The following is a 5,202-nucleotide window of genomic DNA, read 5'->3' as shown; positions in this document are numbered from 1 at the left end:
ATGTTTTATTTATAAAACTAGATATATAACGCTCGCTTGTAACTGTATTTCAATTGAAATATGATTTTATATTACTGGAGTAACAGTAAACCTAAATTATGTGTTTGGTATTAAATTGCTTTAGTGATTAAATTAAATTATTTGTTTTATCGTATTAATAACCCTCTCTTAAAATTAACGTTTTTTGAAGCCTCTTTTCGTTGAGGCTGTTGTAGTCTTCCGATTTTGATGTGGTTTTGTATTTCGGGATTTTTAGGGTCGCTGATCTCGAATCTGGTTTCAAAAATAGCAAATTCAAAATGGCTGAACCAATTTGGCGGACGGAAATGTTAAAAGTCTTCTGATTACAGGAAAATGAAGCATTAGAAAGTTTTCGGGGTTGTTGATGCCGAATCTGATTTTAGAATTTGAAAATTCAAACGGCTGAATCAATATTGCGGACGGAAGTGCTCAAAATTCTCAGATTGTAGTGAAATTTAGCAATCAAGGGTTTTCAGGGTCGTTAATTTCTGTTGAAATGTAGATTTTGGGGGTCACCGATTTCGAGGACAAATGTTCGCGAATGAGAACCATACAAAATAATAAATCTAAGCCTAACTAAAATAGAGACGAAAGAAGAATACAGCTTTTACAACCGTAAACAAAAGAAAGGGTAATTTCAAATTGTATAGAATTGATTGATTTTAAAGTACATTGATTAGGTTTAAAAATAAAAAGAAAAAATAAATATTTTATACGTGTATTCAAAACTTGAATAAGTATCTAAAATAATATAAAGAATAAGAGTCAACGAGTAATAAATAAGAAAAGTTTATGAAATTCAAGATAAAATCAGGGTCATGTGAGGTCAGCGCGCGTGTAGCGCGCGCATAAAATGGGCTAGTAAATAAAATAGTATAGAACAAAGCCTATCGCTATTTTAAAATATCATGTCTCTGGTATCAATCAGTACAAAAATTTATAAATGCATTTCGAGATACATATTAAATTTTAGACTTGTTAAACTATTAATGAATTCATTAAGATATTAATTATTGCTGAATGTTGAAAAGATGGTTCTGAAATGTTAAAGGTATATCGTAATTAAATATTACTGTAATGCATATTAGATATCTTATCATACTAACAGCTGAACGAATAGTAATGTTGGCATAATGTTAAACAATAATTTTAAAAAAAGACCGTATAATATATAAGAAATAATATAATTAAGAAATAAAATAGATTTTAAATTATAAAATTCTGTGTAAAATCTTACATAAAGGCTTGGAAAATTTTTTACTAACTACATATTGTAAAAATACGTTTTATATGTATAATTGACATTTATACAATTAAAATAAATATAACTTAGGTTTATTTATACATTTTAATCTAAAAATCTTATAAGTAAATTATATGAACTTGTTTTACGACGTCAAATAGCTTCATTACATTTACCATTTATTACGAGTTTATGTATTTTTGTTGATTTTAATTTTTCTGGGACCAATTTTATCTCAAAAGTGAAAAATTGATTCGGGAAATCATCCCTTTTTAACATTCTCTTTCTGCAAAATTAAATATTTTAAAATTTTTTTAACAAATAACAGAATTTCTGCAAAAAAGTAATTCCAAATTAAATATATTTATATAGCCTGGTTATTATTCCAAAATCTTAATTTAATTCTAAAATAATCATTATATATTAATGAATCTTTTATATCTCAAAAATAATGGTATCAGATTTTTCTCACTATTGCATTTCTTAATAAACTTTCTTACTATTTACATCTATTGTTTGGCTCTATAATATATTTTTGTACACAATTAAAAAATTCTTTTGTTGTATCATCACATTGTATCGACTAATAAAGCTGATATAGACTATTTTTCAGAAAAATTCATTTAGAAATTCAAGATATCGAATATTGTTGCACACGACTGATACGACTGATAAGAGTTAATATATTTTCATAATTATCAATTTCATATTATGACGTTCAGTTCAACATACAGTAACAGCACAACATACGGTATTACTCATTTTTATTTCTTTCTTGCCTCGTTTGCCTCTCATTTCCTTCAGTATGATAAGTCGATCGTGGGGAGGCAGATAATATTTCTTCGTCTGAAGAAAACCCGACAGTCCACTAGTGAAATCGGTCACGTAAACATCAGTGAATTACGACCGATTGACGGCGATGTAACTGGCAGTTGCTCAGTTTGCGCGAATGAAATACCTATTATGTGCGCGCGAAAATTACAAATCTTCAGCTGCAGAGTGTCAACATTGCAACGTTGCATTTCTTGTTAAAACATCATGAGATATACCGTCAATGAAATAGCGTTCCAACATTTCCAGAAATAGACCGACTGCAATCTATTGCATTCAGAAAGGAACAACAATAGGCGTAAGATAATTCAATTTAAATCTGTAAATTATCATGATTTTTAAAGATGTAATAAATTATTTTATGTAGGGTATTTAGTATATATTGTAGAATACCAAAGATAATGTTTCGTGACAAAAATATGCTATGTCAAAAGACGAAATCAACCCGTTTAATTAATTTTTAATTGAGTAAATTAAGTTTAAACACTAATTATAAAATCATATGAGAAATTCTACGTAAAACATTGTATATTTAAAACATCAAACAATATGGTACTATCTTCCGCAAGCATATATATATGTACATATAATGACGTAGTGTTTATGTGAAGCGATAGATTTATACTTGAACTGACGAAGAGATTGAAAATAATATAAATTTAATTTTGTCAAGTAAGCATAACTAGTGGAATAGTTAGGCAAATATAAATCTGCAAATATAAATTATATAAATTTTTATAGTAATCAGCAAAATAGAAGCATTATCTAGACTTCGTATCGAGTGTACTTCGATCTGCATGCATGTTATAATGAAGTATGCGAAATATAATGCAACGTAATGTATGATAATTAATAACATCATGTTAACAGTATTTTGAACGTGTGATATTATTTTTATCGAGACACAAAGAGGCAATAAGTTTCAATATATAGTAAAGGAGCATTGATTTATTTATTAAAAAAATTTTTTTTTAATAAAACGTACTTACATGTTGAATTATGTCAACATAAACATGAAACATGAATATGTAAACATATATATGTATATTTATGTATACGTGTAAGTGAAAAATCATTTAAATTCATTTAATCTTCTGTTCTTATACCATTTGTCACTATAATAATAATATTGCTTTCTAAGAGCTATTGACATTTATTGGTTATGAAATAGAAACCAACAAGTTTAACAGTGTGTTAAAAATAGAGAATTATTTGAAAGGCATAAAACCACAACGCGTGTGTTAAAAGTTTCTTGATATCGAAAATAATCATATCTGTTATGATATCTCAAACTAATTTGAATAGTCTTATATTAAAAATTTTTATCTACATTAAAAAACAAATCTGACATTAAAAAACGAATATCTTTATTGATATTTGCTAAATTCTATATTAAATAAATATTAGGTGCACAAATTTGTGCTTCCGCCGTTTTCCTATAGATGGCTTTAGCGATAAGTTGTAGTCGAAATAAATAGATCGTAAACGTCATACAATAAACTTGGGCATTTGTCAACATAACCCCATAGAAACATTAGTCGATTTGTGTCTGCATTATAAAGTTATTCTCGATTAAAAATCAGTTTACGAGCCAAATTCTGGTCATTTGCGGGAGGTTTTAATTTTCTGCTTCAATATGAAGAAATCTGCGGCTGAGGCTCATCGAATGCTCTCAAATACTTATAGTGAGGCCGCTATTAGTGAACGAACGATGATTTTGACGTCGAAGACTGGCATAGCGGTGGAAGAGAGAAGGTTTTTGAAGATGCAGAATTGGAGGCATTACTTGATCAAGACTCGTGTCAAAATCAAGAAGAATTGGCACGATTATTGGGACTCAATAAGCCATTTCAAAACGCCTCAAAGCCATGGGAATGATTCAGAAGCATGGAAATTGGGTGCCGTACGAGTTGAAGTCGAGAGATGTTGAACGGCATTTGTTTGCTTGTGAACAACTGCTTAAAAGGCAAAGACGGAAGGGATTTCTGCATCGCATTGTGACTGGAGACGAAAAATGGGTTCATTACGATAACCCCAAGCGCAGAAAATCATGGGGAGTTCCCGGCCATGCTTCCACGTCGACGGCCAAACCGAATATTCACAGCTCCAAGTTATGCTCTGTATTTGGTGGGACCAGCTCGGCGTAGTGTATTATAAGCTGTTAAAATCGACTGAAACAATTACAAACGATCGGTATCGAACGCAATTGATGGGTTTGAGCCGAGCATTGAAAGACAAACGGCCGTAATACAACGAGAGACACGATAAAGTGATTTTGCAGCATGACAAAATGATCGACTCTATGTTGCGAAAATGGTCAAGACATACTTGCAAATGTTGAAATGGGAAGTCCTATCCCATCCGCCGTATTCTACAGACGTTGCTCCCTCTGACTATCACTTGTTTTGATTAATGGTACACGGCCTGGCTGACCAGCACTTCCGGTCTTATGAAGAAGTAAAAAATTGGATTGATTCGTGAATCGCCTCAAAAGATGACCAGTTTTTTCGACGCGGGGTTCGTAAGCTGCCCGAAAGATTGGAGAAAGTAGGGGCCAGCGATGGACAATACTTTGAATCATAAACGTATAACCAGTTTTTTACAATAAAGCCTCGAATTTCGGAAAAAAAAACGGCGGAGGCAAACTTGTACACATAATAATTTCGATTTAGAAAGTAATGAGTAACAGCAGTTTAGAAAGTAAAGAGTAATTAGCATCATTTACATATTTTTATATATAACTTATTTTTTACTAACTTTGTTATATACTTTTCTAAGAAATTATTAAACATAAAATTTTAGCGTTTTCATTTTAGCATTGTAAAATTTAATGTAATCTTTTAATACAATCAATAATGCACTCATGAAAGTTCTCTATTCAAGAAGAACAAATAGAGGAAAGTATTTTAATTTAATTTTTGAATGGATTAATATGTAAATATTATTAAAAAAAAAAATTTCTGAAAATTATTTTTGGTAATAATATCTAATAATAATTTAATGTATATAAATGATTAATTTCTCGAATTGAATAAATATCATAATTTATTTATATATTTTTCCTTTTATTTTGATTGCGTAACGAAGTTAGAAGAATTTATTGTGAT

At 29.8% G+C, this 5,202-nt stretch overlaps 1 protein-coding gene across 1 annotated transcript in view; it reads left to right on the top strand.

Moving 5' to 3' along the window:
* The first annotated feature begins 2,143 nt into the window (after positions 1-2,143).
* LOC108769928 (4-coumarate--CoA ligase 1) overlaps positions 2,144-5,202 on the top strand; it is an 8,511-nt gene continuing 5,452 nt past the window's right edge. The window contains exon 1 of the mRNA XM_018521149.1: positions 2,144-2,393. The gene's annotated coding sequence lies outside the window, so the exon portion shown is untranslated. The remainder of the gene's footprint in view (positions 2,394-5,202) is intronic.

Source organism: Trachymyrmex cornetzi, unplaced genomic scaffold, assembly GCF_001594075.2.
Source record: "Trachymyrmex cornetzi isolate Tcor2-1 unplaced genomic scaffold, Tcor1.1 scaffold97, whole genome shotgun sequence".
NCBI classification, from domain to species: domain Eukaryota; kingdom Metazoa; phylum Arthropoda; class Insecta; order Hymenoptera; family Formicidae; genus Trachymyrmex; species Trachymyrmex cornetzi.
This window is presented reverse-complemented; position numbering and strand designations above follow the sequence as displayed.